The sequence below is a fragment of the Hylobates moloch genome, unplaced genomic scaffold (assembly GCF_009828535.3).
Source record: "Hylobates moloch isolate HMO894 unplaced genomic scaffold, HMol_V3 SCAFFOLD_18, whole genome shotgun sequence".
Lineage (NCBI taxonomy): Eukaryota > Metazoa > Chordata > Mammalia > Primates > Hylobatidae > Hylobates > Hylobates moloch.
Window position 1 is genome coordinate 26,612,331 of NW_026652293.1, and position 27,392 is coordinate 26,639,722.

The following is a 27,392-nucleotide window of genomic DNA, read 5'->3' on the forward strand; positions in this document are numbered from 1 at the left end:
GAATAAAAAAGTTCCCAGGTCATCTGGGTTAACACGGGCTGAGCTGGCCCTAGAATCTTCTTTCTACATCATTTTGTCACTCTACAAAAGACCCTGAAGCACATGCAGAGTTTCTGAGAAATTATACAATAAGCAATAGAGTTACTCGAGTCTTAGCAGGGAGGTGGCGTGATGAAAGCGGCACTTCGTGTTAGTTTACCAGGGTTGCCATAACAAAGTACCGCAGACCAAGTGGCTTAAACAATGGGAATTTATTTTCTCACAGTTCTGGAGGTTGGAAGTCCAAGATCAAAGTTTGGCAGCTTTGGTTTCTCCTGAGACCTCTCTCCTGGGCTTGCAGATAGCTGCTTTTCGCTGTGTCCTCACATGCTCTTTCCCCTGTGCACACAGGCCCCTGGTGTCTCTGTGTGTGTTCAAATTCCCTCTTCTTTTAAAGACACTAGTCAAATTGGATTAGGACATGCCCTACCAGCCTCATTTCAACTTAATGAGGCCTTATCCCCAAATACTTTTACATTCTGAGGTACTGGGATTTAGGGTCCAATGTATGCATTTGGAGGGGGCATATTTCAGCCCATAACATGTTTCAATGACATAAACATATCAGTTAAACAAAGCAGCGTACAATTGTTAGTGGAGAAAAGTGGTGCTGGAGGAGTGAGGGAGAAAATCGGCCAGAGAAGTCCAGATGTGATATAAGATATGATATGCAGCCGGGCGCAGTGGCTCACACCTGTAATTCTAGCACTCTGGGAGGCCAAAGCGGGTGGATTGCCTGAGCTCAGGAGTTCGAGACCAGCCTGGGCAACACTGTGAAACCCTGTCTCTACTAAAATACAAAAAATTAGCTGGGCGTGGTGGTGGGCGCCCATAATCCCAGCTACTCAGGAGGCTGAGGCAGGAGAATTGCTTGAACCCGGGAGGCGGAGGTTGCAGTGAGCCAAGATCACGCCACTGCCCTTCAGCTTGGGCAACAGAGCGAGACTCCATCTCAAAAAAAAAAAAAAAAAGATATGATATGCATCTCAACTAGGAGGGTGAAGATTATAAAGGTGAGAGCATAGCTCCTTTAAGATGGAGCAGCTACCCTCATCTGATTATTTAAAAAGCTCCCCCCAACCCCTCACCAACATACACATACACACATTCTACATAAACGAAGCACAAGGATAACATCTAACCACTTCACATTTGGGAAGTACTAATCCAGATAAACCTGTCCATCTTAAGGATCAGGAAACTGGCCAGCCCAGTTTCACACAGTGCATTACAAGCAAAGCAAGAATGTCTCCTCACTCCCAAGCCAGTGTTCTAGTTTTCATTCCTTGACCACTCTGGTTTGCTGTTATTTTCCATTCTTTCACCTCTTGGTGGTCAAAACAAGTGGCCATTCTGGCCATATTTTAAGGTTAAGAAATTTTGGAGAAGGAGGAAATATTCATAATCACCACCTAGAAAGTACTTCATTGTACAAATTTGTAAGCTGAGGCCTTAAGATATAAATAACCCTCACCAAGTTACCCAGTAAGGGGAACAGCTGAAACTGAACATACCTCTTCACTTTCAACCAGGTACTCTTTCTTTACACCCTACTGGCATCCTCCCTGCCCCACCCCACCCCCCACATGCACTGGGGCTAAAAAGGAAATATAGCCAAAATTAAAATAACATATATATAATTTTAGTTTGGCTAAAATCTTAAGTTACCAAGTTACTGTTTGGAAGGACAGAGTAGATCCAAGATATGAATGTGAGGAAAACAAATAAGTGAATTTCTCCTTGGGATTCATCCAACAAAGCTGAAAAAATATCACTTTCATCTTTTGTAATTTTCTAGGTTTGAATCATAGTTATAAATTGTTTGCTTTCAAATATTAGATTGTTTAAAAAATTCCTCTTCCCACACAGACCATTATGAAATAATATCACACTGATAGGTGTTAAATATATGATGTGCATTTTCAGAAAATATGGAAGAATAATGTTCTGACTTCTACTTAAAAGAAACTGACAATGGTGATGTACTTATTGTTAACACGTTATAAATATATGTAACAATGTGGCACAAAATGCTAGGAAAAGAAGTGTGTTTTGATAACAGCATTACTTCTACAGCTTTTCTCTCTAGACTGGACCTTTTGCAAATATGCTCCCCAAGGTAGTATTTGTGTTTTGTTGAGGGTTCCACTCCCTCTTTAATTTCTGCCATTGCTGCCTTTTTTTAAGTGACAGTCAGTCAAATTTTCCACAGCAAGGAAAGCCATATCTTTTTTCTAAGGTAAACAGTTCAGGGAAAACACCCAGGAAAACCATAAAACTGGCTTAAGCGTTTAATGAGAGCCATTTTATTACTGGATAAAATTATCAGCATTCATGGCTTGCTTTGCTTTTCACTGAAAGCAATGACTATTTCAGGCAGCTGGTGAGATTGATCTGACAGTTTAAAATATGGAATTACTATGATCTTTAAGAGGAATAAATTGATGATAAGCTATATCATCAGGAGTTGCGGAAGCACAGAAGGGTGTACACCTGCTTCCAGGTGTTACTGTAAAGTTCGGCCACTAAATACGAGAGCAGCATTCTACAGTTCCTGAACTGGGTAACATGTAATAGGAATTCAGGGTTACCATTTTCTTCTCAGATCATAAGAAGTTTTAGAAATGTTATTTTAGACACTGTGATGGCAATTCATTTTTGAAAAGAACAGGAAACCTAGTCTTTTGCAGGATTAAGAACTCTGTAAATGGAGTGTATGCATTTGAAGGGAGTAGACTTGGGGGCTGTTAATCTTTTTTTGTGCCATGGACTCCTTTGGCAAGCTAGTGAAGGCTAGGGACCCCTTTATAGAGTATAACATTTTAAAATATATGAAATAAAATATTGGTTTATAAAGAAAGCTGATTATGGCCCAGGCATGGTGGTGGGCACCCGTAATCCCACCTACTCAGGGGATTACAGGAGAGGCAGGAGACTTGCTTGAACTTGGGAGGCAGAGGTTGCAGTGAGCCAAGATTGTACCACTGTGCTCCAGCCTGGGCAACAGAATGAGTCTCCATCTCAAAAAAACAAAACAAAACAAAAAGCCAATTATGTTGAAATACATGTAGCCATGGCAGTCTGCAGACCCTTTAAATAATATTTATGTGTGCATTGGAGCATTGCAGCACATTTTTCCCCTTCTACTTCTGTGGGGTACTCCAACATAGTTCCAAAGTTTCATGTAAAATTTTTGAGGAGAGAGGAACTTACATCACTATAAAGAGTAAAATGATGATAGAAAATCTTAAGTTCTTTTCGTACTACCTACTTCTGCTAGCATCATAATGAACATGTAGCACATCCTGAATATTTAGGGGTTACATACAATAAACTCAGGTTGAAATGAACTGAAAGTGCTGTCATTTGCTTCAAAATGAAATTTATATTGCCTCTACCTTTGAGTAACAAGATGGAGAACTGTGCCAAAAATACATTAGTAAAATCAATAAGCAGGTTTCAGTTGAGCTTCTGCAGATTAGATATAATGCCTCAATGGGTTCTTTGGAAAATACGAAATTAACAAAAACAATGTTATACTCTCCCCTTCATTTTGCCAATGAGAAATTGGACAGGAGGAAGTTAGACAACTGCAGCTAAACCATAGCCTGACAAATATGGTCAGGACCAGGAATAAAGTACAGAATGACTTTCCACTTCATGACATGTCTCCAGGAGGTAGGGAGAAAGGAAGGAAAAAGAAGCAGCTACTTAGTGTCAGGCAGAGAAGTAGATGAAGGGCACAGCCAGAAGCAAACTGAAGTCCATCTGACCACAGAAAGCACTCTCTCCTCTCACCATGCTGCCTGACTTGACCCGCACAGACTCACTGCTTCCATCCATGGAGGAGCCTGGCCTTCATTTGTGTAAAACTAAATCATTTTTATGTGAAGAGGATTTATGAGACATGGCTAATGGATTTTTAAATTTTAAAATGGTTTTTTTAAGTTTGAGGAAATATGAGTCAATAGTTCAATAATATTATTTTGGTCATTGAAAAGATATCATTTTGATTATGGTAATCAGCTGTTCTCTAAAACTCTAAGAATTGGAAAAGAAAAGGAAGTGACTTTTAGATGCAAAATGAAAGATTCATGTCAGGGTGAAGAAATACATCCTGAGAGCAGGGCTGTGAAAGATCCTTTTTTTGGATCGTCTATTATTATCACAAAATGTTTTACATATCTTTACATTGTGGAATTCTAATGATTCAAAGTCTATAAACCCTTATCTTAGGGAGCACAAAGACCAAGGAGTATGCTACAACTCAGAAACAAGTACTTAGCTAGGAGTCCAATAAAGGCAGGGAGGCAAACAGTTAATCTTTCAGAACTTCAAAGGACAACAGCAACAAGTCTACCAAGTAGAACATGAAGTAAAAAAGGTTCCAGAATGATGGCTCCTGGAACAGGTAACTGGGCTTCACTGAAGTGTACAATCAGGCCTAGCAACTGGCTAGGTAATGAATCCAAGAGTTTGGAAAGAACAAAGGCTAAATTCCCACCTACTAGGGCTGGAAATCAGCCAATTTTGGACTACTTCCTAGTAGTCACTAATTACCTTAGATAAAAGAACTCTGTTCTACAGACTCATTCATTTTTATGAATTTTTGTTTAGGTTTGGTTTTGGTTTGGGTTGTTTTTTATTTTGTTTTGCTTAGTGCACTGGTTATCCATTTTATGGATTTTTCTTTCTGTCTTTAAAAACAATTTTTCTTTCTGTCTTTAAAAACTCCCACTCTAGAAGAACCATCTAGCTTCTTTGCTCTTAGCATTTAAACATGTTGCAGAAAAACAACATACCCTGGAAGGCTAGTTTTAATTTAAGTCCATATTCTCAAAACCCACAGAGGCTCTCTACACTACAAGGCATCTTTCTAAGTTTGTTTGGTGGACTTGTATTCCCACCGGAAAAAGTCACTTTATTCCCTTCTCTCACTGAAGTTTCTCACCCCACCCCAACTCCCACTCTTAGCAGGCGACCTCATCTTCCTTCACTGAGAAAGCAGAAAGCACCAGAGGGAAGTTTCTCATCTTCCCACCATCAAATCTGCATATTTCCCTGCAAGTGCACTTGGGTTCCCCTTCTCCCTGCCACAAAGGAGGCAATGTTCCTCCTACTGTTACAGACCTGGCACCACCATGGCTCTCTGGATGCAAAATCCCTCTGCTCAAGGACTTTATTCTGATGGTCACGTCTCTCTTTCTTTCCTGAATCATCAAATTTTACTTTTTTTTTTTTTTTTTTTTTTGAGGGGGCCTCTCCATATAACCCCCCTGAGAAGTGTCTTTTCACCCCCCAACTCCCCGGGGGGTCACCTCTGTTTAAAAAGTCAGCTCACTGCAAGCTCCGCCTCCTGGGTTCAAGCCATTCTCCTGCCTCAGCCTCCCAAGTAGCTGGGACTACAGGCGCCCACCACCACGCCTGGCTAATTTTTTGTATTTTTTTTAGTAGAGATGGGGTTTCACCATGTTAGCCAGGATGGTCTTGATCTCCTGACCTCGTGATCCGCCCGCTTCGGCCTCCCAAAGTGCTGTGATTACAGGCGTGAGCCACTGAGCCCGGCCCAAATTTTACTTTCAACTGGATAATCTAATTGGCAAAATTGTTACAGTCTCTCTGTCGACTCCATATTCCTTTTCCCTGCTATGTCTCCATTTGGATGCTGTGTTTCACTGACAGACTTCTCTGGATACAGATACTTACCCTGTATCCAGGAGCCAGCTATCCTCATCACGCATTCCTCCCATCCCATTTACACTTCCTTCTTCTGTCTACCCCCACCACTCCATTGAACCTGCACTAATCAAGATCATTCATGACCTCCTAATTTCCAAATGTAGCAATCACTTTTCCGTCGTCATCTTATTCAACCTCTTTGTTTCCTCTAGAACCACTTTCCCTCCTTTGCTCCCACAACATCACCCTAATCCCTGGTTTTCCATCTAATTTCTTAGTTGCTTCTTTTTTTTTTTTTTTTTTTTGAATCGGAGTCTCGCTCTGTCACTCAGGCTGGACTGCAGTGGCGCGATATCGGCTCACTGCAAGCTCCGCCTCCCGGGTTCCCGCCATTCTCCTGCCTCAGCCTCCAGAGTAGCTGGGACTACAGGCGCCCGCCACAACGCCCGGCTAATTTTTTTCTATTTTTTTTAGTAGAGACGGGGTTTCACCGTGTTAGCCAGGATGGTCTCGATCTCCTGACCTTGTGATCCGCCCGCCTCAGCCTCCCAAAGTGCTGGGATTACAGGCGTGAGCCACCGCGCCCGGCCCTTAGTTGCTTCTTTGCAGGCTCATTAACAAATGCCACTCTCTGCCTGGAACTCTAGCGTGAGCCATGCCATTCTCACTCCACTTACCGCCTCCCGTAGATGGCTTTTTATCCGTCACATCTGTGCTTCAATTCTATGCCTCAGAGAGCCCTTCCCGTTCTCCGCCTTCCCATGTTATTCTCTATCATTGAAGCCCATTTGCTTCCTTTTTATAATTTATTATCTGTTTGTTTGTATACTTATTATCTGTCTCCACTGAGACGGAATGAACTATACCTGCTTTATTCACTCAGGTATGCCCTAAATGTAGCACAGTACCTAGCATGTAGCTGTTATTAATTAAAACTGACTGAATTAGCAAAGGAATAAATACATACTGCTCAGTGACCAACAATTCCTGATTGACATTTAACATCTGCATTTCTTGACATAGGAGGCAAAATTGGTAAGTGAAAAAGAAGAGTAGATATTATCTAAATAGCTTCATACAATACCTGTTCTTTTTCTAAGTATTAAAAAAATGCATTTTCCTACTCCTACTACTTTTCTAAGCATACTATATGTATTAATAAAATGGCATATAGAAATTATTTTTTCACAGAAACTTAAAATTCATATGAGAGGATTCTTTTCATTGTGATGATAAAAAGCGCTTGAAGATTCTTGTTATCTGTTTAAATTATATCTTAGATTGACAAATTGGCTTGGTTGATTAATATCTTATGTACCTATTAATATATAATAACAATTAATCAATATTAATTATTAAGATATATTATATGTAATATATGGTGTATTGAATAATTAATGATTTACCTGAATTAATTCATATTGATTATTAATTATATTAATGCATAGACTATATATTAATACTTGGGTATTAATTCATATAAATAGCTTATTAATACTTATTAATACATAACATATTGACCAACCAAATCAAATTTGTCAACCTAAAACATATTTTAAACAGATTGTAAGAATTTCTGCAAACAGTGAATGAGTTTCACAAATTTGATTCTTTCTTTTATTGCTTTTCATTGACAAAAAAGGCATCATTACAGACAATAATAAAGATGAGAGGGAAAAAATGCATGTAAATATTGTGAAGCTTTATATATAAAAAACGTAAATCTCTGGTTGTCACCAGCTCAAAAAGTAAGTACCAAGTAATAGATTATAAGTAAGCATCAAACAGATTTGCAACTAAATCTTTAATTTACCAAGAAGCCTCTTTTAAATTACAATCGTTGCTGTGACAAATCTTTCTAAAATGGGTCAGTGGCATTGTCTTCTAAGAATCAAGGATATAACAGTATTTTAAAGTTATTATCCGAACATGTATTACCATTGATCACTGAAAGTGAACTACAGAAATTTCCTAGTGTTATCTCTTTGAGATCTAAGTTCATGACCTCAGCAAATTTTAAATTCATCCACCTCTTCTTCATGGCAGTTGAATAAAAAGGAAGTTGATAACCTGTTTGAGTTTTGTGGTAGACACAACAGCGGCTAATGGATATTAAGAAATCATAATTATAGATGCAGCAGTCTATACAGAATGATCCCATAATTGTGTGCATCTTTAGACACTTTTCCCTGATTGCTTTTCATTAAATTCTTACATAATTGCTCCAAATTATTTTTCAATACTTTCATAATATTGCATCAAATACATGTTTTAAAAAGTCCACAAAATGAATTGCCTTTTTGTTTCAAAATTTAAAACACCATTTATCTGCCTCGAGACTATCCTAGGCAGACACTGTCTCTTCTTATAGATCCAAGAATTCTGCAAAAATGCTTTTTTCCATAAGGGGTGAACATCCCAGTTTACTGCCTGTGTACTGCATTTAACCTGCTTATCCTGTCAAAACTGTGGGCATAAAAGTATGGGGCAAATAAGAAGTGTGTCAATTTACTGACTGAAATTCAGAAGCCATGTGCTGACCTAACGTTTCTAGTGGCACAGTTGCATCCAGCAGTAAAACCTGACCTAGTATGCATTATTTATTACCACATCATAGTATGTATACTAAGTTAAGTGTATAACTAACATTGGGTTTTACCCCTGAGAAGGAGTATCTGCCTTATCATAAGCTACTGAATTATTTGGAAAGGTAAAATAATAATTTTTTTTGTCCAAATGATAAATCCAAGGTCAGAGTAACCATTTTGATACAAATGCTTTATGCCAACTGCCAGGTTTAGTAAGAGCCAGAAAGAGCCATAGGTTCTGTAGGTTATACTTAGAAAATTCTAAGAAAATTCTCTACTACCAACCTGAAAGCAAAACATTTGGTAAAATCAGTACTTTTTACATAATTCATGAAATGTGTTTATTTTGTATTTTTAGATAAAATGTAATATATTTTATTTTCTTAAAATAGTATACATACTACTGTACAAAATACTATATAGCTCCAAAATTGCACAACCTCCTCTATTACGTCAATCAGTAATCAAGTTATAAGGGCAGAACAATTGAGTTATTATGGAAACATGGACCAGGAGAGTGGACTTCCTGGGCCTTCTCTAATAATTTTTCTGATGTTAACTCCAATAGAAAGAGTGTGACAACCTCAAATAATACACACTAAAACTAAAAATATAAACCAATATATTTAAACATTTAAATACATCAAAATGCAAATCATAAGGCAGACATTAAAAAAAAGAAAAAACATTCGACTTTTCAACAGCTCTTTTTCACATCTGTAAAATGTGGATAGTAACACCTGCACTGCTAACTTATACAGTTATTGTGGAAATAAACAAAGTTCATAACCAATCTCTTTATCAACCACAAAGCCTGTGAAAATAAAAAAATACTGGGCCTCTGATTTTTTTCAAACTACATAATGAGAAAACAGCTTGTAAATTAAATAACAAAACAAAAACCTAAGCAAGTATAAGCTGAGTATCATAAATACATGAGTTTTCTGTACTGTAGAAGAATATATATTATGGACATTTGTTTACTAATTCAAAGCACACTGTTACCTAAAATACCGATTTTTTTTCTGAAGACTCCAGAAGTCAAGCAAATGAAGTGGAAGATTGGGGAAAAGGAAGCAGTTGATTCACAACTGCACATGCCAAAAAGGAGTGGGAAGAAAAATGAGAGCCAATTTGGTCTATTATCTTCAATGGAGAGTGATGGCTAAACTCTGACGCTGATAACTTTCAGCGTCAGGTGTCTGCTGAGTTTCTCTAAGCTCGTTTGAATTCATTTAATAAGTGATTAGACTGGTTAAGGGTAGCTTTACACATCTGCTTATGGTGAGCATTGAGTTGTTTATGCTTATTTCATTTTTTGTAAAAGGAAAGGTAAACTGTATTTTCAAGGTATGTTGTAAGATTTGCACTAAGAATCACAAAAAGAATAAAAAAACTTAGAATCACATAGCGAAAGTAGCAAATATATAATGCATCCTTTATTAACAGGCTAGTAATGGTTTCAGAGGACCAGAATAACCTCTGCTCTATTTACTGTCTTCTTTGGAAAGAACTCCAGAACCAACCTTTTGGTTCCCCCAACTATTTATTACCCTAATAGTCAAGGGGTAGAAGACAAAGAGTTGGCCAGAACTGAAGTTCATTTTCTCTAAATTGGTTGTTCACAACCAAGAATATTATTTTCCTCACAAAACTTTTTTTTTTAATAAGAAACAAAGTCTCGCTCTATCACCCAGGCATGAGTGCAGTGTGTGGTCATAGCTCACTGCAGCCTCAAACTCCTGTGTTCAAATGATCCCCCTGCCTCAGCCTCCCAAATTGCTGGATTACAGGTGCATGCCACCATATACAGCTGATTTTTTCAAAATTTTTAATAAAATTTTAATTAATCTTGCTATTTGACCAGGCTGGTCTCAAACTCTTGGGCTCAAGCCTGCCAAAGTGTTGGGATTACAGGTGTAAGCCACTGCACCCAGCCTTACAAAACTTAAACAGTCATCACACCACCCTTAGTCCTAACTATATCTTCTTTACATTATTCAGGCCAGGATGTCTCTGGGGCTGGGTTTTAGCCATCATCTCTGAACCCTCCAGTTTTCCCATCGTTTGTAAACTATTAGTCTAAGAGAATAAAAAATAATTTGCTCTCATTTTTCTACGTATTCTCACCCATTTTTAAGGGAAAGGTTTCAGTAAACACTAAAAATAACCCTCCAAAAATGAGAAAAACAATGTTTACAGAATTTCTACTTCCAGTTCAAAATTTCATCTATATTGTTAAGACTCTTAATATTCTTCAAAATTACTGAGGACCCCAAAAGGGCTATGATTATGTAAGTTATATCCGTTAATATCTATCATATTTGAAATTGAAACAGAAAATTTTTAAAAATCACATTGAAAGAGGCAATTCACAAACATAGACATATAAGTGGCCACTATGAAAATTGCTCAACTTTGTTCAAGAAAGAAATGTAAATTTAAGCAAGATACCATTTTCGTATATCAATTATCCAAGTTGTTGGATTTGTTGTCATTTGCTCTGTTTGATCATGGCACCCAGTATTGACATAGAAAACTCTACTCTCTTACATTGCTCATAAATGATTACCATATTCCTCAAGAACAAAATGTCAAAAATAATCACCAGCATTCCATGAGATTTTGCTAAATATTTTAAAGAATCTTCAAAACACCCAACTATTATTATTTCTATTTTACAGTTGAGAAGACAACATTTTAAGGATATAAAGTAATTGGATTATCATCTCACAACTTGTAAGTAGTAAAATTTTTGTTAGAACCTAGAAAATAAACTTTAAGAATCTACCATAAGGAAATAAACGAAAATGTATACAAGCATATATTAAAAAGGTACTAGATGAAATATTATTTATAATAGTGGAAAATTGTTATCAATCTAAATATCCAACAATTATTTATAATAGTGGAAAACTAATCTATCTAAATATCCAACAAGATATAATTGGCCAATACAACCTATATACAGACTAAAAATTTCATATAGTAAGAACAATACTCTTTTGCTCATGGATAGATTGCCATTACTTGCATTACACACAGTAGGGACTTAATAATATTTGTTAAATATGTGAATACAAAATAATGCATGATTATTAAAAAATCATGTTTTAACAATGTTCTCCCTCCCATGAATGAGGGAGAAGCATGTTACAAAAGAGCATGAACAGTGTGACCAGAATTTTGTAAAACTACATGTATATATAGAAACATATCTAGATGTATAAACATGTATATACATGAACTTCAATAGATATTTGTTGATTGAATTAAGGATTGAATTACATTTTAAAAGTACCTTGGGAGAAATAATAGGTAATATTTTCTTTTTCTGCCTTGCAATTTTCTATATTTAATGAAATTTTAAACAGTGAGTGTGATTTATCTTTATAATAAACAATAGTATTATAAAAACTAATCATTCTGGGAAATGTCATTAGGAATTTGGGAATAAAAGTAGTAAATATAGACACCCCACAACCCAATAAAAAATGACTTGCATCTGATTTTCTTATTATGTTTCACTTATTGCATTTGGCAATAAAAACAACAGATGTTACAGAAAAATGTCAAGCGTAATACTGTACAGTTAATTATTATTGGTGTTGAGTCTAGAACCTAGGTCACTTGGTTTCAGGCAAGCAATTTTTTCCATTACACCAAGTTGCTTGGAGTTCTAGAATACCAATGAATAAATGACTATGTGGGTGCTGCAATATCCACTGTTAGTTCCTTACTTATAAGTAAAATGATTTTCTAATTAATCATTTTATATTATCAGAAAACTCCAAAGTTCTAAGAAATACTGCATTTTCATGTAACATGCATTGTCTTTGGGGATTGGTGAGCTTCTTAAAGGTGTTTTTAAATTTGTGTGTGTTGGAATGGCATAATGTGCATTATTATAGGGAGGGGTCCATACCTGTCACAAGATTGTGAAAGTGTCTTTGATGGAAGAAAAGATGAAAAAGATGAAAAAAAGAAAGAAAAAGAAAAGAAAGAAAAAAACAAAAGAAAGAAAGAAAAGAGAAAGAAAGAGAAAGAGAAAGAAAAGAAAGAAAGAGAAAAAAAAGAAAGAAAGAAAGAGAAAGAAAAGAAAAGAAAGAGAAAGAAAAAAGAAAGAAAGAAAGTTAAAAATAACCAAAGCTATACAATCTGGAGCAAGAAGGAGGAAAAAACTGATGGTAAATAAAAGCAACAAGAGGAAAGGGAACCACAACTAATTCTGTCTTCCTCTTTTTTATTCATGGAACATAATTTTAATATGTAGATGATTCGATTTTATGACTGCTTTCTAAGTACCAGCACTAGAAAAGATAATGGGTTAAAAACATAAGCCAAATAACCTCTATGGAAAGAACATTTTCAGTTGCTAAAAATCTATTTAATAATTTTTCTTTTCCTAATTAAATGTAAATGCAAAACACTTCAGAATAACTTACTTTTTTTTTTTTTTTTTTTTTTTTTTGAGACAAAGCTTCGCTATTTTCGCCCAGGCAGGAGTGCAATGGCGCAATCTTGGCTCACTGCAAACTCCACCTCCTGGGTTCAAGCAATTCTCATGCCTCAGCCTCCCAAGTAGCTGGGATTACAGGCACCTGCCACCATGTCCAGCTAGTTTTTCTATTTTTAGTAGAGATGGGGGTTTCACCACGTTGGCCAGGCTGGTCTCGAACTCCTGTCCTCAAGTGATCCACCCGCCTCGGCCTCCCAAAGTGCTGGTATCACAGGCATGAGCCACTGCGCCCAGCCAGAATAACTTACTTTTTAAAAATACGTTAAAAAGATGCAACGTCTTATCTCAAAAAATATGCTTCCCCTAAGGGAAGTTTGTAAAACTCCTTTGAGCAAATGCACATTAAACACTTCTCTATGCATTTCACAATTATTGCTTAATTTAAAATTTAACTCTTCCGGAGCTAATGAAAGAAGTAAATACCTGTTTCTTATCCCAGCCTCTAACTTGATTGGCAAGGTGTAGGAACCTCTAAAATGTAACTTTAAAATTCTTAACAGAGCTTGTTTCACTACAGTCCTGTACAAATATCCCTTGAGCCACAATTCCAAATTTAAACAACAAAGAGAAACAGAAATACAAATCTTCTTTGAACCCAAATTATGTTGGCAAATCTAACTTTAGAATTGACACCCATTCAAACAGTATGCCTCTAATACTCTCCATCTGCCTTAGCTAAATAAATGCTGACATCATCAACCCATATGAGGAGTATTTCTTGTTCTGGTTTTGGAGGTGAATTTATTTTTAAGACTAAAATGATTATAAATTGTAGGAGACAGATACATTCATCCACTGACACTTTAAAGTCAAATACCTTTTTTTTCTGTTTTTTTGGAAACAAAATTACTAAAATATCCACACTCAAAATTTAACTATGTAATTTGATCAAATATTTTCAAGTATCTAGTTTTGAGCTTTTTTTTTTTTCTCCTGGCAAGCCAAGTAACTTAGGGGAAGGGTAGATCATCAGAACACCAGTCCGTTTACAGTTAATTTTTCAATAATCCTCTTTCTTTCGCATAATTCTGCAAAATATTGACTAGCCAGGAAAGCGTCCCATAAGTAACCAAAATGACCAATTTTTAGAAATTTAAAGTTAAGTGAGTCAACGAAGTCTCTCGCTAAAGATCGCTAGGGCTGTCAAACAGCACAGCATGCTGCTGCTCAAGTTTGGGGATCAGTAACCATTGGGTGTCATCACGTGGAACGCTAATAAGCGCCACCTCACCGCCGTTTTGAATGCTAACTTTCTGGGACTCCAACCCAAAGAAACACCTTAATCTTTGACTCCACAGTGCATTTAGATCCAGGAAGGCAAATCCGCGTGGGTTAGAAGAAAACTGAGGTCCTAATCTGTGTTCCATTTCAAAAGGCAGAGGACAGGCTGACTTTTTAAAGCAGCGAGGTTTCCCCTCCGTCCGTCCTTCCTTCCAAGTAAACTACCAAGTAAAAGCTAAGGAGGGTGGGAGAGGGAAGTGGAGCAGGGGAAGAATAAATATATTGCTTACAGTTCCCAGAGTTACCTGAGAATCTTCAGGCTCCTCAATGCCTCTAGCTTTCTGTCAGGATCCTTTTTCAGCTCCGGACTTAGAGAAAGTCTTATCCTGGGTAGGAGGGGCTAAAATATGGGCTGGTCTCCTTGCGCTTTTGCAGATGTTTTAAGGTGGAATTAAAGGGGAAGAGGGAGAACACTCTCTTCTCGTAGAAGCTAATACTGTAAATGTAAATGCTTAGTTATTAGAACCAGGAGTTTGATGTCAGAAAATATGCTTAAATAATATGTAAATTAACCAGTCCTAAATTCCATGAGTGCTGCTGTGGTTTTCTGTGTGTGCGATGTGTGTGTTTGTGTGTGTGTGTGTGTGGGTGCGCGCGCGCGCGTCTGAAATTGCTACTTGTCCTTAAGTAGTAACTACTTCCTCCTTTTTTCCAAAGGAGAACAAAATTGAAAAGACAGTGAATAATCTAGAGCATTTTTGCATTATTTAAAAAGGCAAAGTTTATAACAGACCCCAAATATAAAAATGTACACTTTTTAAAAATGAATATCAGACCACTTTAAAAATCAAATCTGTTCAAATATTTCCACTCCAGACTCAGAACACCTGTGTTGATAATAATTTCTTTGTAAATTTAAGATTAAAGGCATACCAAATAATGTAATATATATGTTGAGATTTAGGGAAGAAAATGAAATCAGATTGAATTCCAAATTTGCAATGTAAATCCCAATACCTTATAGCACTGTAATGAAGAAGGTGCACTGTTTAAATGTACCCAAATTCCAGAAGAATCAATTCATGTTTTTAAAGATTGACATGTTCATTTAGTATATCTTGTTTTTCAAACACAGGATCTTGTTTTTGCCTTTAATTAAATACTGAACTCACTCTCCTAACTCTCTTACAACATTTTCAAAGAATATAATTTCATTAAATCTTCTGGAATATCTGCTTTCTGTAGCCCAACTTTCAACTCTTATTTGTTTTTATTTTTTTCCCTTAAATTCAACCTGGCATATTATAAATCTCTCCTAGAAAAAAAAAAAAAAAAAAAAGCCAGTAATGTCTTTTTTACGAAGGATAGATTTATAATAAAAATTTTTCAGGCTGGGCACGGTGGCTCACGCCTGTAATCCCAGCACTTTGGGAGGCCAAGGCGGGAGGATCACGAGGTCAGGAGATCGAGACCATCCTGGTTAACACGGTGAAACCCCCGTCTCTACTAAAAATACAAAAAATTAGCCGGGCATGGTGGTGGGCGCCTGTAGTCCCAGCTACTTGGGAGGCTGAGGCAGGAGAATGGCGTGAACCCGGGAGGCAGAGCTTGCAGTGAGCCGAGATTGTGCCACTGCACTCCAGCCTGGGCGACAGAGAGAGACTCTGTCTCAAAAAAAAAAAAAAAAAAAATTCTCTTTCCAAAGAAATCCCTGAATTTCTAGAAAAGGAGGTGTATGTTAAATAGAGGAGCAGAGAGCACACTGGTAGTTTTCACCTCTTTCCCCCAGACACAACTGGTGAAAGAAAGAATCTATACTGCAGGGCATGTTCGTTCTAAGACTCTAATAAAAAAGACTCCCTGGAAAAGCAGCTTCGCAGTGCTTATAGAGCACAAAAAAAGGGCTCTAGTGCTTTTCTGATAACAAAAAGTTACAACTGTCAATATTTCCAGATGATATCCAATAGTGTGTCATGCATTAAAGATAAAAAAATTATTTAAACGCTTTTAAAGAAAATGTCATTTTACGTTATGGTTAGGGTTAAAATATATGGGGAGAAGTTTGTCTCTTTCCAGCCTTACTAAATGAGGCTGATTTATCTCCACCTTTATAATGAATAAAGGCTGCTGCAGGTATGTCTTCTCTCTGAAATCAGTGCAGATCAAATCCCATTTACCCATTTTGGGGTTCTATGGCCTCCTTATCTCATCTATTTTGGCTCACTACTTGTGATCTATTGTTCACATAGACCCCTAGGTGGATAGTACAAGTTCAGATTTGCCGTCTTCACTTTGTCCAATTTCCTCCAAAAATATTTTCAGCATTGACCTACTGGCTTCAAAAACCTCCGCTTCCACCTTAGGTAAGATAGGCCCTGACTTCCATAGCGTGCTTCAGTCTATAGGATCAATTAGGTCTGAAGACCCCTCTTCACTTGATTTGTCCATCAACAAAGATTAGTCATCGGGGACCCATCTGAAACTGAGCAATATCATAGCAGCTTCTTTGAATCCAATTCTACCATTTGCACTATTTCCAGCTAATAAGTTTCATGCAGTTTGCTAGTAATTTTCCACATCTTTAACATTTTAGAAAGAGAATAATAAACTAAGAACTAGATAAGTAATCAAAAGGAACAACCCCAAAACTGGCCAAATTAACTAACAAAGAACACCTACTTGTCAAAAGCCATGGCTCAAAAACCCCAGGGGGTTGGGAGGGGGAACCCTGATGTTTGTATGATTGATTTTTCTTTCTTTCTTTTTTTTAATTTTACTTTAAGTTCTAGGGTACATGTGCACAACGTGCAGGTTTGTTACATAGGTATACATGTGCCATGTTGGTTTACTGCACCCATTAACTCGTCATTTACATTAGGTATTTCTCCTAATGCTATCCCTCCCCCTGCCCCTCATCCCACGACAGGCCCCTGTGTGTGAGGTTCCCCGCCCTGTGTCCAAGTGTTCTCATTGTTCAATTACCACCTATGAGTGAGAACATGAGGTGTTTGGTTTTCTGCCCTTGTGATAGTTTGTTCAGAATGATGGTTTCCAGGTTCATCCATGTCCCTGCAAAGGACATGAATTCATCATTTTTTATGGCTGCATAGTATTCCATGGTGTATATGTGCCACATTTTCTTAATCCAGTCTATCATTGATGGACATTTGGGTTGGTTCCAAGTTTTTGCTATTGTGAATAGTGCCACAATAAATATACGTGTGCATGTGTCTTTACAGTAGCACAATTTATAATCCTTTGGGTATATACCCAGAAATGGGATGGGTGGGTCAAATGGTATTTCTAGTTCTAGATCCTTGAGGAATCACCACACTGTCTTCCACAATAGTTGAACTAGTTTACATTCCCACCAACAGTGTAAAAACGTTCCTATTTCTCCACATCCTCTCCAGCATCTGTTGTTTCCTGACTTTTTAATGATGGTCATTCTAACTGGTGTGAGATGGTATCTCATTGTGGTTTTGATTTGCATTTCTCTGATGACCAGTGATGATGAGCATTTTTTCATGTGTCTGTTGGCTGCATAAATGTCTTCTTTTGAATGATTTTTCTTTCTTTATGCCGAGCTGTTTTCTGTTATCTGTCTTACTATTTCCAATTCACCTATCTTGTGCTCTAACTATATGAAACTGCTTTGTTTCCCATAAACTTGAGCAAAGGTAATGAGATAGTGTATGAGAGTTAAATCTGGATAGAAAATGAAGATGATTAGCCAGCATAGGGTACTAAGAGAGAGTTGAAGAGGGAATCTAATCCAGATTGCAGGTAAAATCAGAAAATGGCTACCAATCAGCTAATTTACTTATAATAATGTATCCTTCTATTCCATAGGCTATGCTTGAGTCTTCTGGTCCAACTGTATTTATAGTAAAATAATAAGTTGATATTTTTGCTACTTATTTGTATCTGTGAATATAATTAACATGAATCATTTCTCTTTTTAGGTATTAACAAAATTAATCAGGTTAGTAAAATAGCAAGTCACAGAAAATGATTTTCTCACCTTGTCAAGTTTTCTGGCATCCCACTGATTGACCTCTACCTTTCATTCAAACTAACACAGAGACTATTCTCCTTGCACATGGTTTCCCTAAATTCCACTAGAATAATACCATTCATCCTGCAAGGCTTAGCTCTGGAAAATTTCCCTACCCTTTTCCCTCTCCAGCAGAATTCATTATTCTACTTGTATGAAAATGCTCATTAGAGCACTGATCATGTATTATACTTGGCTATACAAGAAAAAAATATTTTATGTTCCATCAGGGCATGAGGCAAGTCTTTTTCATTTTAATAAACCCTCTTTTCACCTGAAGTTTATAACACATTAGGAGCTCAATGGATGTTTGTTGAATTTGTTTTCTGTGATATCAGGGTCAAAGATATCTTAAACCTGACACCTAAATAGCACTCTACCTGCCACTGCCATCTCCATCATTACTGAAGAATAGACATTTTATTTTTTTAATACCCTCCAATCCACACACACACTGATAAATTACTGACAATATAAAACTAACAAGAAGTAAGGGTGAAATGGACCCTAATTAAAATGTATTTACCATGAATTTAAAAATCAGATGTTATGATGAAACTACAGTTCTCAGGAGAGCGTATCTATGAACAATAAGACCTATATTTTATAGCTAAATATCTACTAGTAGTTACACCTACATTTGCAAAGATCTTTTGACCTAAACAATGGAAGCAATACTTTTCTCTTACTTTGAATTGAACTCATTAAACAAATTATTACTGCTTAATTAAACTTTTCCCTCCTTTTTTAATATATTAAGAAAACTATAACAAATAAATTACTACTAATATTGACTGTTACTTCTTTACATAGCGCCTACAATGGGCCAGGTACTTGTGTTAGTACTACATTTGTTATATCACTAACCATTATATTCATGAAATGAGACATTATTATCTTTATTTAAAATCTCAATATTCAGTAAGCATATAAAATTTGTAGTGAGGCTGGGATTTTAATCAAGTCTGTCCAACTCCAAAGCCCACAATTTTTCTAGTGTATCACACTGTCTCATAGAAAGTTTTGTTTGGTCATCTTTTCAGCCTTGTCCCAAGTCAACCAAATCTCTGACTGTTAGGGAGCAGTAGTAGTGGAGTTACTAATAGATAATTAAAGCCTCCATTATCCTAAGCACCCAGGCTGGGAACCTTCTACTATTCTCTTCCACATCAGCAGTGGTCACAGTCTTGTCCCTTTTCTTCCTTCAACCCACCCAACTCCTTTATTTGTCTTCTGGTTTCTATCTTCACGTTTTTATATCTGCATTTTCCTGTCCATTTTACTATCAAAATATTAACTTGTACTCTTGCTTTACTATTACTTACCTATACTACCATATGATCTTTACTCCTGCATCTCCTTTTCAGTCTTAAAATCATCCTAGGCTTGACTAACAGATAGACATTCCTACAATTCAGGTCATTTCACTACCCTACCCGTACCACCCACTTCCGTATACCACCTATTGATTTATATTACTACACTTTAAAAATACCTCTTTTCCTTTTGCAGATGAAGTAGAAGTAAAAATTAAATCAGAATACTCTCAGATTTTATCACAAATTACAAATAGTCATACTGTCAACAATAAATATGACTTAACACACATTAGAAAATTTTGGCTACAGACAAACCATGTTCAGGACCTTTTGATAAAACTGAGTTGTCCTAATTCATTTTACCTACTTGTGGCAATAATTTTACACGTTGTTTTCTGCTCTCTAAGAGCCCTCTAAATTTGCTAAAGGCATGTCTAGTTTTAGTAATTCTGTAGGAATGGGCACGAGCTCAATTACTCACCTCAGAAACTGACTGGCAGGCACTTTGCAGGGCTTTAAAAATACTTGTGCTCTTGGAGTTTAAATGTACTGACGACAGTAAGAAAGGCAGAGCCTGTGTCCTTTGCTTTGAGGTAATCCTGAGTAGGAAGAATTACTGCTAAGTGAATTTCCAGTGCCTCCCATGTAGCTGAGCTCTGATAGATGTCAGTAGAGAATTTTTATAGAAGATTTGGTTGTCTAGGGCTAAGATAATAACACTATTCCTACACTTATATTTATAAAACCAATGACTGAGCAGCTTCAAAAGCTCTTTACTACTTGATTCCCATAATAAATCTCCTCTTATATGTGTGTGTGTGTGTGTGTGTGTATGTATGTATATGTGTGTGTATATATACATATATAGTCTATTGATTGTGATAGAATGTGTGTATATGTGTATGTATATATATATATTCTATTGGTTATGAATATATATATTCTATTGGTTATGAATATATATATTCTATTGGTTATGATTCCCTAGAAAACCCTGACTAATACACCTGTTGAGATATTTTTACATCCCAGAAAATAGTAAGATAGTCCAAGAACTGAATTTAAAATAAAAGATGAATATCCTAACGAGTTGCCTATCCATTTTTGCTTATAACTTGCTACAGTTAAAGAAAGCACTGTAATGTCAGATAACATTGTGATTTATCACTAAGATATTAAAAAAAGGTTATGATTCTTTTCCTCTAAATCACAGTCTAAAATGACAAACTCCCTTTCCTTTGGCTCTCTAAATAGTTCCATTTTCCTTAATAGCCATTCTGATATTTGTATTAAACATGGGTAGCAAGGTTTAGGTTATGTATGATCATTTATTTTGGAATGTTCCACCAACTCTCGCACAGTATTCTCTTTGGATATGATATTTGCTTAATAAATATTACCCATTCACCCAATAAATGATTCATTTATTTGATCATTTATTCACAGTGATGTTCAAAAGCCTGTGATAGGAAAACTTTTAGAATTTTGTAATGTGTCCTCTGCTTCTAAGTCCTCAAACAGTCAGATGCGAGTGCTTAGGGAAGTCCTCCTAGTATATGGGTGACATATACTGGAACTGTGTGTGACTTCTGGGATAAGCTAGGGTTATAGGTCAGGTCCTGTCAGCATGGCCACAGCCTACAGTGTTACCATTTCACTATAAAAAATAGGAAACCATTGGCTCTAAGAAGGTAGGTGATTTATCCAAAATTAAACATCAGAGGAGGACAAACCAAGCCTTTGACTTCAATTTACTTATCTCTTTCTATAGCCATTTCCCATTGCCTACTCACAGATAAATTAATTGAGCATTAGAAGTCAAAGCTTCCAAGCAAATAGGAAATGGAAAATAAAAGCTAGTTTTTATCTACACGTAATTTGTTTCCTGATAAGTTTTTTTAAAATTTATATTAGAAAGGTAACAAACTCATTGTTAAACATTTTGAGAATGAATGTACCAATTTTGTGTTTCATTCTTGTGTCTATGTGTATTTTTTTCTTTCTCCATTCCAAATCATGACTTTATGTTCCATTGTCAAGGAATCTTTTTAGTTTGTACAACTACTGCAGCACCCTGTACAAAACATGGAGATTATTACACTCCCCTTCCAACTTCCCACCATGATTCTTCCCAATTATGTTTGCATAGCCCAAATTCTTATGGAGAATTCTGAGAAGAAGCAAAGCACTCAGGCAAGATAGGAAGGATTCAGGCAATTCATCTATTTAGACTCAGTATCAGCAACCCTCATTCCTCACATTAACAGCAGGTAGCAAGACTTCTGAGGAATGGCTACCTGGCCACATGGTAGAAGATAACTTGTGTAAGATTGATGAAATAGATACTTGATTTAGAATTAGGAATTTAGTGCTTTATACACGGTAATGCAAAATATTACATAGTAATATGTAATATATAGGAATACATAATGTATAGTAATACATAATACATAGTAATGCATAAGTACAACATAGCAATATATATTAAGTATGTATTTAATAAGATTTATAAATATTTAATCTTCAAATTGCCATTTACCTTATAAAATAATGCCTTACTAGGAAAGTCAGTTTATTCTTACTGGGAAACAATTTTACCATATGAAAATTTGAAGAACTATTTGAGGAGAAATGAAGAGATTTTGGATTACAAAATGCATGGTGTCCTTGGTAACATTGGACTATATTTGCAGGAGTTCCCAAGACTCATGCTTGGTGCAGAGGTAGGAGAATAGTTCTTAAATTTCAAGGCAGAATATGGCTTGAGCATGGATCTACCATTAGTAACCAGCGTATTACCAACTCAGAAGATTCGATTCAAATGTTTGAGGCTTTACAAGATCCATAGGACACTTGCATAGCTTGCAGAAATTGAAGGGGAAAGAAGTTTCAATAATGCCTGAAATTAAAATTCCTAGCCAGATGGGGGTTAGGAGCAGTTTAACTTTGACTTATCAAAAGAAATGTGGCATTTCTTCATCCTGTGCTGTAGAATAGAAGTCATACCCATTGTATCTAGTTACACAAGAGAAAGATAATTTTAAAAATCACATATCCCACCACCCAAATATAACAGCAGTTAGCGTTTTGTTGTCTATAATTTTTTTAAAAAATTTATGCTGGTAGATATAATTTTGATAGGATTATACACTATTTTGTCATCTCTGTTTTTCTCTATTTACAGTTTGTTGGAAACATCTCCAAGACCATAAAATATTTTTAGTGGTTGTATAATATTACAGTGTGTGGACACACAATAATTTATTAAAGAATCACTTATTTTAAGGTGTTATACTGTTTTCAACATTTTCGCTTTTGCAAACAAAACTTTGATAAACATTTAACAATCTCAGCTCAAGTCCACAATGAAGTGAAAAGGCAAGGCCGGGTGTGGTGGCTCACGCCTGTAATCCCAGCACTTTGGGAGGCCGAGGCAGGCGGATCACAAGATTGGGAGTTCGAGACTAGCCTGACCAACATGGTGAAACCCTGTCTCTACTAAAAATAAAAAAATTAGCTGGGTGTGGTGGTGTGTGCCTGTAACCCCAGCTACTCAGGAGGCTGAGGCAGGAGAACGGCGTGAACCCGGGAGGTGGAGCTGCAGTGAGCCAAGATCACGCCACTGCACTCCAGCCTGGGCGACAGAGTGAGACTCCATCAAAAAAAAAGGAAGGAAGGAAGGAAGGAAGGAAGGAAGGAAGGAAGGAAGAAAGAAAGAAAGAAAGAAAGAAAGAAAGAAAGAAAGAAAGAAAGAAAGAAAGAGAAAGAAAGAAAGAAAGAAAGAAAATAAAAGGCAAGCTTCAAAGTGAGAGGTCATTAGAACGTTAACATTTTTACGTCTCCTTGCAGAAAGCAGCCTGGATCATGCAGATGGAGGAAGATTCTGGACATCCAAAGGAACCTGGGTAGAAAGGGAGGATTGGATGCAAGAACAGGGAGAATGAACATGAGAGGAGAATAGCAACCATTTATCAATGGTCTGGAAAACATATTTATTCTCATTTAATTTTTAATTGCACTGCAGCAAGTTATTACCTACATTGTACAAATGAGGCCTAAAATGATCAAATTGCCTAAGTCAATTTACAAAGTGTTAAAACACAGATCTAAACTCAAGTTTTCCTGATTTCAAAGCCCATGGTGTGTGTTTGCTTGTTTCCTTCATCATTTTGCATAAGCAGGACTTAACCCAATAATAACAGTGTTCATGAAGTTTTAAAATATGTAACGAATGATGAAGGAAGCAAGATGTTTAAGCTTCTGAAAAAAACTCTTCTTGGTATACTAGTAAGAGATGTGCTTGTCTTACTCTTCTCCAGGTTAATATTAAACTCACAAACCTTCTTAAACCTGCTTTATGCAGAGATGGCATTACATTTTCCTGTTACCAAAGCTCTCTTCCACCAGAGGAATGAACGAGGAATAAAGTTAAAAGGGAATCATTACTCATCAACTTTTCTTATAACCTATTACTTCTCTTTACTTCTATTTGTAAAGACAAAAATACAATGCCTACTATATGAAAGAAACATGTTTTCAGAAATGTTCACTTGATCATTATTTTCTAAATAGTTTCAATCTAAATGAATATATACTCAGCTATTTTATTTTATGTGTATGTTCTTTAGAAAAATTACAAGTCAGGGAAGTCTTAAAATAGGAGGTTTTCAGTTTCTGTTCCTATTCTGAGGCCATGTTCAGCATCTTTTTATGAAAACATAATGACTCATGAGAGTGGTCATCAGGGCATTCTGCTGGGGTATATTTCCAAAGCTAACAGCCATCATGCAAAGGAATACTCACTGAGAAACATCTGCCCTCTTTTAATGAATAAGCAACTATCAATAATATGGCTTCTTCATAAATAGGGAGGTTAAGCCTCCTTCTAGTCTATCCTAAACAGCTCAGCTGTGGAATTAAGGCATATTTCAAGCTCTTTAAGTGACTTTGGGGATGCTTGGTTCACAGGTGAAGGCTGTACCAATTTTCATCCCGTCTCTGCTATAGTTAGAGCTGGGTCTACAAAATTTAGTATCTGTAACATTATTTATTTGACAAAATGTGTAAGTTTGTGGACAAACTAGAAAAATGAGAAAAATCATATATAGAATAATGATATTAACTGTCCTTTCAGAGGAATTCTAAGGTTTACCATTTACTGTAGGATTATGGATTTAAACATTGGTGTTAAAATAGCATTCCAAATTTGTATATGAATTATTTTGTTTTTGTTTATTAGTGGATGAAGGAGGGAAGAGATCTCCTGATCCCTGATATCCAAAAGTGTGGGATTCATGGCTTAAAACCTTTTTTCAGAAGAGCTAGGAAACTTTTACTCTCTTAAAACTCTTTTTGCAATACAAATGTTTTCAACCTCATAAGGAGCGTGATCATCAAGAAGGAAGACTTCATTAGATTGCATAATAATGTGATAAATCATTATCCCAAACTTCCATTTGTTGTCTCTTCAGTTGATACAATCTGCCAGACAGCATTTCCTTACTGCCCAGATTTAGAGCAATCTGATGTATTTTTCGTCACACACACACATACACACAGACGTACACACACACATGGGCTCCCCTCTTTTCCTCATTTTCCCTCCATATCTTTTTCTAACAGTAGGCAATATGATCATCATCACTTTAGTACACAAATATCTTGTCACTTTCCTTCCATGGCTCACCAATTCCTTTAGAATGCTACCTGTTCTCTTTAACATGGTCTCAGAATATCTGGTCCCAGCCTGATTCAAGTCAGCCTCACCTGTTTCTCCTTACTCCAGGGCATTACTGTACTTCTTTCAATTTCAAGAACATCCCGTACTCTTTCCTATCAATTACTTTCACACATAGCCCATTCCTTTCCCACCAGCTCTGCCTTGCTGATGCCTGCTTGACTTTCAATTTTCAATTTAAAGTTCACTTCCTCCTGAAAGGTCTTACCATGTCAACATCCCCCTTTCCTCTGCCCAAAGTCTAGCTTCTGTCCTTTTGTTCCTTTTCACCAGTAATTCTCCATCTTAAAACTTCTCATCACTTATGCAACACTTACATTTCCTACCGGTTTTATAGACTAGACAATAAGCTCTTGGAGGGAAGGGACTGTTTTTTGCTCTGTTATATAAGCAATTCCCAACATGATGCCTGCACATGTTGATAATTGATATTCAATAAATATTTTCAAAGGAATGAATCCCCTCTACTTAGTATTCTAAGTCCTTTTTTCCTCTTGTGGTTTTAAAATTCTGGAGAGTAGACTCAATAGTTCATCTCAATTAATTCAAAAGGCAATGTGATGAATTGACACCATAATTTCCAAAGCTATATTCTGTATTTAATATATGATAATGTGCTTTCCTCTAATGCTTCTCCTTTGTGTTACCCAATCATGCTCCCTAATTCTGGTTGAGCTTTTTTTTAAGATAAGGCATGATGCTTGAATTCTGGGTCATAATTAACATCAACTAGTATGCTGCTATTTATCATATCAATTTTAAGAATGGACTTGGAAGACTCTGTAACATACTTGAATTTGATGATTGAGGACAGCAGTGTTTCTTGGCCATTTATGAAGGGTGTGACACACTGAAATCATTAAAATTAGAGTAAACAGATGAATTTTATCAAATGATTGCTATAGAGGAAACCACAACAGAAAACTGATCAGCCTCACCCTAAGCAATTTAAAAAATATCAGATGGTTACGTTGAGCAATGCTTACTGAAACTAAAAAGCAAAGTCACAAACATTTCCAGGCCTTGAAAACAAAAAAAAATGCACTTTGTATGCACAAAATCTGGAAAAGGTTTCTAATTATATACTTGTATATGTATGCATACATTTATGTATATATATGCACATTTGTGCATCCAGAAATGGTCTCTTGCAGGGCCAATTTTGAAATAAGAAGATGAAAGGAAAGAGAGGGTTAGATAGAGGACAGAAGTGGCTCTAATTCAAAGAATTTTATTAATTTAGAGAGGACAATGATCCTTGAGATCACCTAAGAAAATTCTTACCAGTTTACTGGTAAGGTGAGGAACTGAGACATGGATTGTGCACTGATCTGCATTCACCCATTCCACGATTTTTAAATGGACATTAGAATGTTTAAAATTTGTAATGAACGTTAAGCAGCGTTTAGCCCTTCTTCAAATTAGATGTCATACCAAATTCCCTAAGGCTCTTGAAATCCATTCTTAGTCCTGAAGTTATATTTGAATGAACTCTCTCCTTGTTATTTCACATCTAATGAGATTTTAAGTTCTGTTGTTTTATCCTACTCAATATCACTTAAATTATTTTTTTCTTTTTTTCTATTTCCAGGATCCCCACTCTATTCTTCATAACTCCACAACTGGCGGATGTCATAAACTCCTCACTGGTCTCTCTGTAATTCAGCCTGTAAAAAGTAGCCAGAGTAGTAAGAATAACTATCTCAATAATCATTTTCATCCTAATGTATTACAGTTATCCTACCACTCAAAAGCTTACATGGCTCTTCATTGCCTACAAAATCAAAAAAAGTTCATAGCAATCAAGAACTGTCTGCCCTCCAGCAGGAAATTTTCCTTTCTTCACACACATTAATGTGTTCAACCTCGTCCACTCTGTGCACGGGCAAATTGGATAGAATATGTAGGTAGTGGGAAGACCTCAACATTGTTTCCCATCCTTGCCTATCATCAGATGTATGACCTTGGTACTACCTTTTATCCATTCTGAGCTCAAGTTTATTCATATCTAAAGGGTATATGTGTTTATTTTCTACTACATTGACTTACTGTGAAAATTAATACACATAATTTAAGTAAAGCACCTGCCATATATTATATATATTTGTACATTTTAACTATTACGATTTTATATATTTGCTCTGCCTAATTTCACAAAGGATTTGAGTAAACCATTAACTACATATGCTTTCATTCATTTATGCAATCAATAAACATATACTGAGTACTTTTT

At 36.3% G+C, this 27,392-nt stretch overlaps 1 protein-coding gene and 1 long non-coding RNA gene across 2 annotated transcripts in view; one reads left to right on the plus strand and one right to left on the minus strand.

Annotated features, from left to right (window-relative positions):
* The window catches only part of PLA2G4A (phospholipase A2 group IVA), a 170,800-nt gene extending 156,362 nt beyond the window's left edge, over positions 1 to 14,438 (minus strand). The window contains exon 1 of the mRNA XM_032137064.3: positions 14,352 to 14,438. The gene's annotated coding sequence lies outside the window, so the exon portion shown is untranslated. The remainder of the gene's footprint in view (positions 1 to 14,351) is intronic.
* LOC131381805 (uncharacterized) lies at positions 4,483 to 26,843 on the plus strand. Its single transcript, XR_009210747.1, has 4 exons — positions 4,483 to 4,498; positions 6,602 to 6,753; positions 10,991 to 11,045; positions 26,751 to 26,843. It is a non-coding gene; the product is annotated as an uncharacterized LOC131381805 (long non-coding RNA).
* The last annotated feature ends 549 nt before the right edge of the window (positions 26,844 to 27,392 follow it).